At 41.2% G+C, this 14,575-nt stretch overlaps 1 long non-coding RNA gene across 1 annotated transcript in view; it reads right to left on the bottom strand.

Moving 5' to 3' along the window:
• LOC123998994 overlaps positions 1-13,880 on the bottom strand; it is a 68,369-nt gene extending 54,489 nt beyond the window's left edge. Inside the window, exon 1 of the long non-coding RNA XR_006832380.1 lies at positions 13,644-13,880. This is a non-coding gene — a long non-coding RNA (uncharacterized LOC123998994). The remainder of the gene's footprint in view (positions 1-13,643) is intronic.
• Between the last annotated feature and the right edge of the window lie 695 nt (positions 13,881-14,575).

Raw genomic sequence — 14,575 nt, 5'->3', positions numbered from 1 at the left:
TGCTACTCAGGCCCAGAAGCTAAGATATGCAACGTATTAGTAGATTTGTATAGAAAACACTCTGAGGTTTCTTCAACTGTTTGAATGGTGTCTGTGAGTATAACAGAACTCATATGGCAGGCAAAAACCTGAGAAAAAATCCAACCCGGAAGTGGGAAATCTGAGGTTTGTAGTTTTTCAACTCAGCCCCCATTGAAGATACAGTGGGATATTAGTTATGTTTCACTTCCCAAGGCTTCCACTAGATGTCAACAGTATTTACAAACTGTTTTGAGGATTCTACTCTAAAGGAGGGGCTCATAAGAGCTCTTTGAGTGAGTGGTCTGGCAGAGTGCCACAGCCTCGGTCTGGCATGTTTCTACGGGCTGTAACGAAACTTTTTGAACTTTTCATCCGACATTCGGCGCGACATGAACACGCTTTTGGATTTGTTTACCAAACGCCCTAACAAAAGAAGATATTTGGACATAACTGATGGACATTATGGAACAAATCAAACATTCATGGTGGAACTGGGATTCCTGGGAGTGCATTCTGATGAAGATCCTCAAAGGTAAGTGAATATTTAAAATGCTATTTCTGAGTAATGTTGACTACCCAATATGGCTGCTTTGTTGTCTAAAGGCTGTACTCAGATTATTGCATAGTTTGCTTTCTCCGTAAAGTAAAACAAAAAATCTGACACAGCGATTGCATTAAAAAGAGGTTTATCTAAAGTTCCAAGTATAATAGTTGTATCTTTATCAATGTTTATTATGAGTATTTCTGTTATTTGATGTGGCTCTCTGCACAATCACCGCATGTTTTAGAACTACTGAACGTAACGCGCCAATGTAAACTCATATTTTTTTATATAAATATGAACTTTGTCAAACAAAACATACATGTATTGTGTAACATGAAGTTCTATGAGTGTCATCTGATGAAGATCATCAAAGGTTAGTGATTCATTTTATCTCTATTTCTGCTTTTTGTGACTCCTCTCTTTGGCTGGAAAAATGGCTGTGTTTTTCTGTGGCTTGGTGGTGACTTAACATAATCGTTTGTGGTGCTTTCGCTGTAAATTATTTTTGAAATCATGCAATGTTGCTGGATTAACGGGAATTATATCTTTAAAATGGTGTAAAATACTTTTAATTATGAGATTTTTGTTTTTTTGAATTTGGCGCCCTGCACTTTCACTGGCTGTTGCGGAGGGGTTCCGCTAGCGGACAGTCCTAGACAGGTTAACAACAAGTTTATCTTTAAAATGGTGTAAAATACTTGTCTGTTTGAGGAATTTTAATTATGAGATTTCTGTTGTTTGAATTTGGCACCCTGCACTTTCACTGGCTGTTGTCATATCGATCCTGTTAACGGGATCTCAGCCGTAAGAAGTTAAAAACATACAGCCCCGGACATCTCAGAGACTGTCGATGAAAAGGACTGAATGGATGAAGACACAGCCAGGTGAATATGACCGTGCTGTAGGAAATGACCCTTTGGTGATCAAAACGTCTGGTACAGGACAACCGTATTATGATTACAAACCATGGAGTTTTGGGGACTTAGACACAGCAGCGAAACAATTGCCCCACATCACTGCAGAGACTGGAAAAAGATGAAGACTGAAGAAAAAGCAAGGAAGACTGGCCTTGACACACAACTCAAGAAAGCCCAACTAGCCCAACTGGACAAAAGAAAAAACAACAATCTAATGTTGGCTGTAACCCCAGCTGCCCTGCAGCAGCAGCCTCCTCCAGCACCTGCTTCACAGTTTACCCAAGCACTCAGTTCTCTCCTCAACCATATGGGAACCCACAACCATACCTACCCACACAGAGACAACCACTGGTGTGCTGGAATTGCGGAATGACAGGTCATATGAGAAACATGTGCCCACAACAACCACAGCAGCAACCTTGGTAGCAGAGGGGAAGAGGTCAATTGAGAAGGAATGCTAGCAGAGGGAACTTCCAAGTTTGTAGAGGTGGAAGACCAGCCTACACTGGACACCCTCAACCTGTTTTTTCCCAGTCTCAACCAATGAATGGTTGAAAATATGGATGGCCCCAACAGCCTCCTGCGACAAATCAGGTGTGGTTCCCACCTCAGAATAATCAACAATAGGGATGCCTTGAACCCCTTCTCCAGTGTCACCAGTACATATTTCCGGATGTTACCAAAAAAACAATCATTACTCTGAAAGTCAACGATCAAGAGGTACCATTTGTAATAGACACTGAAGCACACACCTCCTGTATTGGATCTACAGGCCAACACCTCGGCCTGGGACTCACATCTAAGTCACTGCAGTCGATCGCAGTCGCTGAGATATCTCTGCTAGGTAAAGCCCCGCCTTATCTCAGCTCACTGGTCACCATAGCAGCACCCACCCGTAGCATGCGCTCCAGCAGGTATATCTCACTGGTCACCCCCAAAGCCAATTCTTCCTTTGGCTGCCTCTCCTTCCAGTTCTCTGTTGCCAATGACTGAAACGAACTGCAAAAATATCTGAAGCTGGAGACTCTTATCTCCCTCACTAGCTTTAAGCACCAGCTGTCAAAGCAGCTCACAGATCACTGCACCTGTACATATCTCATATGTAAATCGCCCATCCAATCTACCTCATCCCCATACTGTATTTATTTATTTTGCTACTTTGCACCCCAGTATCTCTACTTGCACATTCATCTTCTGCACACCCCACCAATCCAGTATTCAATTGCTATATTGTAATTACTTCGCCACCACAGTCTGCCTTACCTCTCTTATCCTACCTCATTTGCACATGCTGTTTATATATTTTTCTACTGTATTATTGATTCTATGTTTGTTTATTCCATGTGTAACTCTGTGTTGTTGTATGCGTCGAACTGCTTTGCTTCATATTGGCCAGGTCGCAGTTGTAAATGAGAACTTCTTCTCAACTAGCCTACCTGGTTAAATAAAGGTGAAATAAAAATAAAATAAAAAATAAATAACAAGCTGGTCTGAAGATACGACAATTGACCTGGTGGAAGGTAATACTATTAAGGCTCCCTTTTTTAACTCTCCGGCCACTCCTGTTAGCCTACTGGGTAGAGACATTTTCCTGATCAATTCCAATGTGATTCAAATGGACGACCTGACCTTTATGATGAACCTCTTGAGCTCCCTCATGTTACTCTCTTTGTCGATGGCTCTGCCTTTATTGATAGGGAGACAGGTAGGAAACATGCAGGGTTTGGTATAGTCTCACTGGATGGGTCTCGTGCTAAACGTTGGAAAAAGTAAGACTAATATCTGACACCTGGTTTTGTCCAAATCTGATTGAAATTTGCTAAACAAACGTGTATAAATGTACCACATGCATTCAATACAACATTGGTAAGGGTACCCCCTTGAAACCAGGGAAATTTACAGCATTGGCCGACCTGTTCACACATTTAGCTATGGATTTCATAGACATGGCTGAAGAAAGGAAAGAAAGAGATACTACCTGGTAATAATTGACGGATTTACCAGGTGGGCTGAAGCATTTCCAACCGTGCACTGTGATGCCAAAACAGTAGCGAAACTTCTGGTAAGGAATATAATCCCTAGATTTGGTATTCTGGAAGTTCTTTTCGCAGAAAATGACACCCATTTCACAGGACATGTGGTTGTACAGGTGGCTGCCCAAATGGGGATAGATCAGATGTTTGTTTGTATCAACCACCCACAAAGTAATGGGTTAACTGAGAGGGCTAGCCAAACCATAAAAGGGGGGCTTGCCAAAGCATGCCACTCCACAGGGAAGTCATGGGTAGTGTCTCTCCCCTTAGTCTTGATGAAAATGTGCAATAGTATGAACCGCGGAACAGGGCTTAGCCCACATGAGCTCTTAACCTCTCTAGGGTAGGGGGCAGCATTCTGAATTTTGGATGAAAAGCATGCCCAAATTAAACGGCCTGCTACTCGGGAACAGAAGATATGATATGCATATAACTGGTAGATTTGGATAGAAAACACAAGTTTCCAAAACTGTTAAAATAGTGTCTGTGAGTATAACAGAACTGATTTATCAGGCGAAAACCTGAGATAAATCCATTCAGGAAGTAGTTTTTGGGGGTTTTGTAGTTTTCTATTGAATGACATTACAGTATCCATTGACTTAGGACTCAATTTGCAGTTCCTATGCCTTCCACTAGATGTCAACAGTCTTTAAAAATCGTTTCAGGCTTGTATTCTTATAAATGAGGGAGTAAGACCAGCATGTGCATTTCTTGTTTACCTTTTATATTGACAACGTTATTGTCTGGTTGAAATATTATAGATCATTTAGGCTAAAAAACAACCGGAGGATTGAATATAAACATCATTTGACATGTTTCGACGAACTTTACGGATACTATTTGGAATTTTCATTTTCCAATGAATGTTCCTTTACACAGACCAATGACTCCAAAACTGACTGACCTGAATGCACTGGATGATGATTTGAGTAAATACATGAAGGAACTATACAAAGACCATGCTGTTAGGTCTTTGTATTCCCAGTACAGGAAAGCCCAGGAAGTTCCAGAGCAGGACAACCCAGATAGCCTACCTTTTTGACGTTGGAGAATGGATCAGGCTGAAGGTCCACAAGAGAAAATGAAACCACCCCAGATGGATGGGCCCACACCAGGTCATCGCAGCAACACCCAGAGCAGTGAAGGTCCAGGAGCGCCATGGGTGTCACCACCTATCACACTGCCAGAAGACGTCCCAACCATCATAACAGATAAGGGTGCACACCCAGACCCATATTACTATCCTCAATCTTTTGAGGATTGTTTGCAGCCGAATGCACCATTTGATGACGAATCTTTCTTATAATCGCATAGTTTAAGGTCACATTTTGAGGCCTTGTGAGACTTGTGAGACTTATGAGACTTGTGTGTTAAACCTGTTTTAAGTGTTGTGCTCTGCAGATGCCTTTAGAAGGGGGGAACCGCCTAAGTTCACACTTTTCCAGTCTGGGTCCCACCGTGGCTGGCTGAGGTTCTGAGAAGACGACTGGTTTTCTGAGAATACAAAGCCACTGCAGGCCTGGTGGAATTCACAACTGTCAGAAGATGCTTAAAGACTCGCCTGCTGTGAAATGTCACCCTGTATCTGTGGTGAAGTGTCGGGTTTCGGTCGAACATGCTTTTGAGCTATATAAGTTGCAGGATGTCTTAGACCCCTTGCAGAACCTGGGGAGAACTATCATATACTGTACTCTGTGCCAACCTCTGCCTACAATTGTATTACTAAAGGATCATTTTTTAATACTTAAACAAAGTCTGTGTTTCCTTTCTACTACCAATATATACGTTTGATAATTATATAGACCTGATCAACTGTTGAAGCAATTGACCAACACTATCATTGACTAAAGATGGCACTGTAACTCTGTTCCTCAACCAGGTCAGCTAGGACATTTACATTTACATTTAAGTCATTTAGCAGACGCTCTTATCCAGAGCGACTTACAAATTGGTGCATTCACCTTATGACATCCAGTGGAACAACCACTTTACAATAGTGCATCTAAATATTTTAAGGGGGGTGAGAAGGATTACTTTATCCTATCCTAGGTATTCCTTAAAGAGGTGGGGTTTCAGGTGTCTCCGGAAGGTGGTGATTGACTCCGCTGTCCTGGCGTCGTGAGGGAGTTTGTTCCACCATTGGGGAGCCAGAGCAGCGAACAGTTTTGACTGAGCTGAGCGGGAACTGTACTTCCTCAGGACAATGACATTTCCTCCACATGCGCCTCACGCATCTCAGAGACATACCTTGGTGTGTGATGACTGATCAGCAGGTGCCAGGGAGCTGAAGGAGAGTGTAAGTACAGGAAATGTCTGCCACCGGCTATTTCCTCCTGAAGATTTGGAGACCAAATCAGTGGGCCCAGCAGGAAGTCTCCTGGGACACTGAACAGTACTATTGAATCCCACCCTCAGAGCAGAGAAGGAGGACACACACACACATATTTGTTTTACTATCCTTGTGGAGACTAAACAATTGATTCACATTCAAAATCCTATTTTCCATAACCAACCATAACCTTAACCCCAAACCACTAACCCTAGCCCTAATTGTAACCCTAACCCTAACCCTAAAGTAAAAAATGTCCTTGTGGGGACCGGCGAGATGTCCCAGAATTTTCCTTGTTTTACTGTCCTTGTGAGGGCATCTGGCCCACACAAGGAGAGCAATACCAAAAACACACACACACGGTAGTAGTGAGGGAAAATGCACACACAGCAAGAACAGACATCAAATAAAATCTTCCCATGAATAACTACCCACCCAGATGTAATGATAGTGGCCTGGCCTGGTGTGATGTGTGCGTGTCTGTTCTTTAACTTTCCACTGAAAGGTCCCCGAGGGAGGATATCCTTCACAGGAGGTCACACAGTTGACATGGGACGTAAGGAGCTTGGCCTCTATCACTAATCTGCCTGTGTAAAGCTAGTGTGAAACCTCCCTAGAACTTGTGTGGCACTTTGCCGTCCTTAAGGGAAAGATAGATGAAGCTTAGGACATTTGGCTGAACCTGGAAACTCAAAGTGGGATGAATCGATCTCTACCTGCGGCAGAGTAGACTTTAGATATACCTGTGACACACTGAATATCCAAACTGTAGAAGACCTAATCGCAGACTGTGGCCTTTTCTCATTTGGACAAAAGTTTGTCCTCCACCCTTTCTCCTCTGTCCTCCATGACCTGGAAACCGATAAGTGGTCGAGTGGTCGAGGAGATGTCAATTCGTTAGGTGAACGGAACAGTGTTCACCCCTCTTCGATAGCCACCTTTCGTCAAGGAAAGTAATGTATATCCTACCTGAGTCTTTTTTGGAAGAGTTATAAAATCTGCCACAACCCTTTTGAAAACAGCTTTTGTATGGTCGGAGGAGAAAAGCATGCACACATTTAAAAACAATATGCTACTTAAAGTTGTATCTATTAAATGTCTTGCACAACTAACTTAATTTGTTTTTACCAGTCTAAACATTTATTTTGGGATTCACCACTGTAAACGTAATTTGCTTTATGATGGGCGAGTGGAGAAGGAGAGTCTAATTTCATGCAAGTGCATTTTCGTCCACGTTCCCTCTCATCGATCACCTTTGACCTTTTTCAAAAGGAGGCGAGAGAGGAAGAAAAAGAGAGGACACAGGAGTTGAGCAAATCCAATGGAGAAAAGGCCATTGTCAGAGAGGAATGGGCCTGTCTGTGGGGAGACAGACAGGAGATGGATGCAGTCGCGCTCTACAGCCAGTCAGCCATTCTTATGACACTGCATTACAGGGGCTAATAGAGCGAGACAGGAAGTATTAAAACTATCAGAGAGGTAGAGTGATACTGGGGGCCTGTCAGCGAGAATGATAGACAGTCATAAGGCTGAGTAGGGTAGGCTTAGTGAGAAGGTCTGTCGCCAGGGGTTACAGATGATGATCTGTCTGACTGGACTGCAGGCTGATGACCTCTTAGCTGATTCTGTTATGTCTGTGGATAGATGCTGGAACACAACATAACACATCAACACACCAACACAGCATGTTAGTAACACACAACACACACAGGTTTTAACACAGTTCTCACTTATCAGCCATACACATCTCCATCTCAATTGACCAAAAATTAATGAATAACCATCTATTAATGATTCCTGGTATGACTAAAGACATATGTACAGTTGAAGTCGGAAGTTTACATACACTTATGTTGGAGTCATTAAAACTAGTTTTTCAACCACTCCACAAATGTCTTATTCAAAACTTATTGGTGACAGAGGGCAGTATTTTCAAGTCCAGATTAAATGCATGTCCAAATTCAACTGCCTGCAACTCATCCCCAGAAGATAAGATATGCATATTATTAGTAGATTTAGATAGAAAACATTCTGAAGTTTCTACAACTGTTTGGATCATGTCTGTGCGTATAACAGAACTTATTTAGCAGGCGAAACCCCGGGGACAAACCATTCAGATTTTTGTTTTTTTGAGGTCACTCTTTTCACTGGTTTTTCATTGGGAATCCAGATTTCTAAGGCACTTGCTTGCAGTTCCTACCGCTTCCACTGGATGTCACAAGTCTTTGGAAATTGGTTGTGGTTTTTCCTTTGTGTAATGAAGAAGTAGCCCTGTTCAGAATGAGGGTCACTTGTAGTGTACTGTTAGATAGAGGTGCGTGACCAGAAAGCTAGCTACAGTTTGTTTTCCTCCTGTATTGAACACAGACAAAATACCTAAAGTTGTATTATAAAAGTAGTTTGAAATGTTTTGGCAAAGTTTACAGGTAACTTTTGAGATATTTTGTAGTCACGTTGCTCAAGTTGGAACCAGTGTTTTCTGGATCAAACGTGCCAAATAAATGGACATTTTGGATATATATCGATGGAATTAATCGAACAAAAGGACCATTTGTTATGTTTATGGGACATATAGGTGTGCCAACAAAAGAAGCTTGTCAAAGGTAAGTAATTTATTTGAATTTGGCGCTCTGCATTTTCCCTGGCTTTTGGCCAGGTGGAACGCTAGCGTTCCACATATCCCAGAGAGGTTAACAGTTTTGGCAAGTAGGTTAGGACATCTACTTTGTGCATGACACAAGTAAGTTTTCCAACAATTGTTTACAGATTAATTCACTGTCTCACAATTCCAGTGGGTCAGAAGTTTACATACACTCAGTTGACTGTGCCTTTAAACAGCTTGTAAAATTCCAGAAAATGATGTCATGGCTTTAGAAGCTTCTTATAGGCTAATTGACATCATTTGAGTCAATTGGAGGTGTACCTGTGGATGTATTTCAAGGCCTACCTTCAAACTCAGTGCCTCTTTGCTTGACATCATGGGAAAAACAAAAGAAATCAGCCAAGACCTCAGAAAAAAATGATAGATCTCCACAAGTATGGTTCATCCTTGGGAGCAATTTCCAAATGCCTGAAGGTACCACGTTCATTGTACAAATAATAGTACGCAAGTATAAACACCATGGGACGACACAGCCGTCATACCACTCAGGATGGAGGAGTTCTGTCTCCTAGAGATGAATGTACTTTGGTGCGAAAAGTGCAAATCAATCCCAGAACAACAGCAAAGGACCTTGTGAAGATGCTGGAGGAAACAGGTACAAAAGTATCTATATTCACAGTTAAACAAGTCCTATATTGGCATAACCTGAAAGGCCGCTCAGCAAGGAAGAGGCCACTGCTCCAAAACCAACATTAAAAAAGTAGGACTACGGTTTGCAACTGCACATGTGGACAAAGATTGTACTTTTTGGAGAAATGTCCTCTGGTGTGATGAAACAAAAATAGAACTGTTTGACCATAATGACCATCGTTATGTTTGGAGGAAAAAGGGGGAGGCTTGCAAACCGAAGAACACCATCCCAACCGTGAAGCACGGGGGTGGCAGCATCATGTTGTGGGGGTGCTTTGCTGCAGGAGTGACTAATATAGATGGCATATAGATATAGACTAATATAGATGGCATCATGAGGGAGGACAATCATGTAGATATTTTTAAGCAACATCTCAAGACATCAGTCAAGAAGTTAAAGATTCGTTGCAAATGGGTCTTCCAAATGGACAATGACCCCAAGCATACTTCCAAAGTTGTGGCAAAATGGCATAAGGACAACAAAGTCAATGTATTGGAGTGGCCATCACAAAGCCCTTACCTCAATCCTATAGAAAATGTGTGGGCAGAACTGAAAAAGCGTGTGCGAGCAAGGAGGCCTACAAACCTGACCCAGTTACACCAGCTCTGTCAGGAGGAATGGGCCAAAATTCACCAAATGTATTGTGGGAAGCTTGTGGAAGACTACCCGAAACGTTTGACCCAAGTTAAACAATTTAAAGGCAATGCTACCAAATAATAATTGAGTGTATGTAAACTTCTGACCCACTGGGAACGTGATGAAATAAATAAAAGCTTAAATAAATCATTCTCTCTACTATTATTCTGACATTTCACATTCTTAAAATAAAGTGGTGATCCTAACTGACCTAAGACAGGGAATATTTACTAGAATTAAATGTGAGGAATTGTGAAAAATGTATTTGGCTAAGGTGAATGTAAACTTACAACTTAAACTATATGTAAACATTTTTTTTTAAATATAATAATAATTGGACACATTGCCTGAGATTCTGTTTTCTATTTGTCAGCGCAGCCAATGCCAGGGGTGAAGAGTGTCTCTCTGCTGTGAAATGAAAGGAGGGGAAGGTTTGGAGAAACAACCGCTTAAATGGAAATTCAATAAAAAGGCACTCAATCAACAAACGGAAAAATAAAATGTGCAGCTGTCGTTATTCCACATTAAGGGGAGAACCACTTGCCAAGTAGCCCCACATTACAACAATGGCCTGGACAATGATAAGGTGGCATCTTGGCAATGGAGGTGCGCTGATATCGATTCCCCCTGGGCGACCCGGGAGCAGAAGCCATGAATTATAACTCACTTCTTATGGCAATTGAGGAGGACAAAGTCCATACATTGGATATGGGTCATTACCCAAAACATCCATCTCCTAGAACATGTGTACCAACTGAGTGGTGAGAAGCACAGAAGAGCACCCAGTAAATAGAGCATTTTGATTGAACGGCCAGACAATTGTCACAAACCATCGTTCATTCCCTTTCTCTCTTTTTGTCTCTTCTTTACTATCTTTGCGTTATTTCTCTCTCTGTGTCCATCATCCTTCATTCTTTCTTTCACCCTGTGTGCCTGTCTTATTGTTGGCCCTACTTCAAACATCTTTCCTTTTTTCTTTCTCTCAGCTATTTTCTTTATCTTTGTCTCACTCTATTTTACTTCCTTTCTTTCCTCTTCTTTGTCTTCTTCCCTTTAAACAAAGTAATGCAGACAATCATCAGCACATACAGAGAGACAATCATAGAAACAGTCTGAGTCTGAGTCTGTCAGCTCTTCTTTAATTACAGCAGACAGTCCCCCACCGAGAACCATTTGCCCACATTTGTCTTGATACTGAATATTGACGTCTGACGAGCTCTCAGCCTCACAAAGGCTTGTTTTCCAAGGCAAACTCATTTTGCCCCCACAGTGAAGCATAAAAATGCCTTCCAAAATAACTACTCATGAATATTAATCTATCTCGTCTTTTCCAAGGCTGAGATACTGCATTACCAGACTGAATAAGCAAGCAGCCTCTCCACCTCTCCACACCTTTATAATGTGAAAGACATTTTGCTTCTGAAAAGTGAGAAATTCAATAATGGTGGAGTGACGTGGCATAGCAACAGTCCCTTAGAGAGAAAGAGATGGGAGACACAGAGAAGACACATCTCTCCAGGGAAATATAGACGCTCTGCTTGGAATACGCTGTAGGGATCAGGAGAGAAACACACAAACTCTGAAATATACACACTTTGCCTTTCCCAGTCTCGAATTACAAAGACATTACACCAACACAAAATAGTGTAAAAATATGAATCTGGAAAATAAGTGCACATTACTCTCAGTATTACTTTTTCTTTCATAGTTTTACCCTTTTTAGGTTCTCTGTCTGTCAGTCTGTCAATCGTCAGACCGTCTGTCTGTCATTTCTCAACATTCCTTTTCCTGATTTTGGGCTTTTGCACATCAGTCCAACTGATAGGCCAGTGGCTGTCCATCTCTGAGACAGACAGGAACAACCAACATTTATCCGTTGCAGTGAAATGAGCATGAGGGGAAAACCCCTCCCAGACATGTCAGTCAGTTGATAGTGGAATGAAATGACCAGTCCCTGCCCTAGTCAACTCCCTTTCTGTAATCATTACACAGCTATAAACACATTGTGTTATGTCTCCATCAATAATGCATAAGGATATTTTATTGAAATTCAATGCAGTTCCACATTCACATGACTGCACATGCCCTGTGTCAGTCTGTGATTTGGATGAGTGATGTCGGTCATGACAGGCAACAGGAGGAGGTAGAAGGGTAACAGTCAACACAAGTACTTCCCTCTTCCTCCCCTGTAGTTTCCCATGATACATCACATTTAATAATGAAAAGTCTATAGTCTCTCAAAGAAATAGAAAATTAAAGTATAAACTGTGTGACTGACTTTATTAATGGCTGAAAGCTGGTATCATAGTGGGGAATGTGTAATAGGAAGTGGGCATACTATGCTTTATTGGTAGAGGAAATCAAATAAATATACCCAAAGGAAGAACCAAGAGGTGATATGTTTTGAGTAAGTTAATTCCATTTGCTTCATTCTTATTGAATAAAACTGACAGAGTGAATAACCAGACAAATACCAATTTGTGTGTGTGTGTGTGTGTGTGTGTGTGTGTGTGTGTGTGTGTGTGTGTGTGTGTGTGTGTGTGTGTGTGTGTGTGTGTGTGTGTGTGTGTGTGTGTGTGTGTGTGTGTGTGTGTGTGTGTGTGTGTGTGTGTGTGTGTGTGTGTGTGTGTGTGTGTGTTCCATGTGAGGGGTAAGGGCAGGCCCTCAAACGGATAATACAAGAAACTCTGTAATCACATATAATTAAACTCCCCAAGATAAAGTGACAAGCATGCAATGTCAATGAAGGAGGAGGAGAAGTTCAAGAGACATTAGGTTTCATTTTAATCCCTCTATCAAGCACCACTGGTGTGACACATGTAGGCTACTCTTCACTGATATTGTAGCAATAGTTTCCATGCTATTATGTGCAAAGCGTGACAATATATGGACCCACCGGAATAAAAGACAAAGATATTATGACAATCCTTAGAATACAATTTTAACTACTATTACATGTATTCTCTGCATCACCCGTGATGCCACCACCACCCAGTCTAAAAATGGCCATTCTAACTTTCAGCACCACAATGAATGGACAGCTCTTGTCGTAATGTGCTTGCATCTGCGGAACAACTTTCTATCGCTAACGTATGCAGTCCTCCATTGTGCAATATAGAGCACAAGAGAAACTACAGACTGGCATAGTTCCAATTCTACTATATTGCAAAATTGGTACAGGCCCTAAGGTGGCTTCATTTACCAATGATCATAGGTGAGAAACTATGGGTGGGAACTGGGATAATTAGTGTTTAATAGCATATCTTAAAATTAAAATTAAATGATAATGACTGTTCTCCAGAGGTCTATCAACACTGTCCTCCCGTGAGAATTACCTAACAAATGCAGGGTATAGATTACACATCCATGCCACGTAAATTACTAATTAATAAACTCCCATAAAAAATGTTTATGTAACCTAAACGAGTAAAAATAGACAACGAAAATATGATCGGCTTTCTTCAAGCATCTTGCTTCATTAGACGAACTGGAAGTGTAACCTATAGGCACAAAATGAATGTGTCATCAATATATTTAAATCGAGACGACTAATGTAGCCTAGATTCACACTATTAGGCTACCGTTACCCCCCTTTAACACACTCTCTCTCTCTCTCTTTAACACTCTCTCTCTCTCTCTCTCTCTCTCACACACACACACACACACACACATACACACTCTCTCTCTCTACTCAGATTAGTTCATCAACAGGTTGAGTCATTTTCTTTCACAATTCATAGGCTTATAAATGTGTCTTCACTACTACACCATTAGACCAAGGAGATTTGAACTTTTCAGACCGCGCCATATCACGTTGTCACAATTAACCTCTGCTGCTTGTGCAAGTGGTTGAATAACTCAATAACTCACCTTCTTTTCGGTCGTTCTTCGGCTGTTTAGTTGTTCACTGTTTGTTTGATCTACAACTGGTCCATACTTTTTGTAAAACGTTTGCAAATGTCCCCTTTACCGGTTAAATGCCCTTGCGTTGGCACCGAAACGAGAGGCAATGGTGAAAGGAAGAGAAATCGCGTTCAGATGTGAGATAAATCAACGAGAATGCGACCAAACCCGAGAGGGTCCCCTGGAGTAAATGCCTAATCCCGCTCTACCTGTGAATACAGAGCCGCTATCAAATGGACTATACGCGTGCTATGAGAGGCAGCGCATACAAATCACTGCGCGCACCTTTCCTGCAGCGACCTGCCGATTTCCTCAGGGTCCTAAGGCTACGGTAAGGCAATTTGCTTTCACATTCTTACTTGATTGACACACAGCTATAATATACTGCGAATATTGAATGACTTATTATTACACTGCATGGCTGGGCATATTTCTGCTATATATATATCATATTAATAATTATCTATCCTCCTGCTATATATATATCATATTAATAATTATCTATCCTCCTTTTCAATCAAGAGTTATGATTTCATGGGTCAGATTGTTCATTGATATTAATACCTGACTCCCTGCTCCATTTGGGACAATATGCTTACTCACCTATTTGCAAAATTGTAATATTTTTCTCTTACAAGGTCCAGTAATTGTTTCTTAAAATATATTTCCATGTCAACCTGGGCATTCCTGTATAAACTAGTATCTTTGAAGGTTGAGTTTTTTTATCTGATGTGGGTGTATACAGGAATGCCATAATTTATTTCTAGATTACGCGTAATCATAAGATGATTTATGCCTGTCAATATTGAATATGATGTGATGTAACTTATCACATTAAATCATAACCACACCAAATTAATTTCATATATTATTATTATTATTGTAGGCTAATGATTATT

Source organism: Oncorhynchus gorbuscha, linkage group LG16 (assembly GCF_021184085.1).
Source record: "Oncorhynchus gorbuscha isolate QuinsamMale2020 ecotype Even-year linkage group LG16, OgorEven_v1.0, whole genome shotgun sequence".
In the NCBI taxonomy this organism is placed as follows: Eukaryota; Metazoa; Chordata; class Actinopteri; order Salmoniformes; family Salmonidae; genus Oncorhynchus; species Oncorhynchus gorbuscha.
This window is presented reverse-complemented; position numbering and strand designations above follow the sequence as displayed.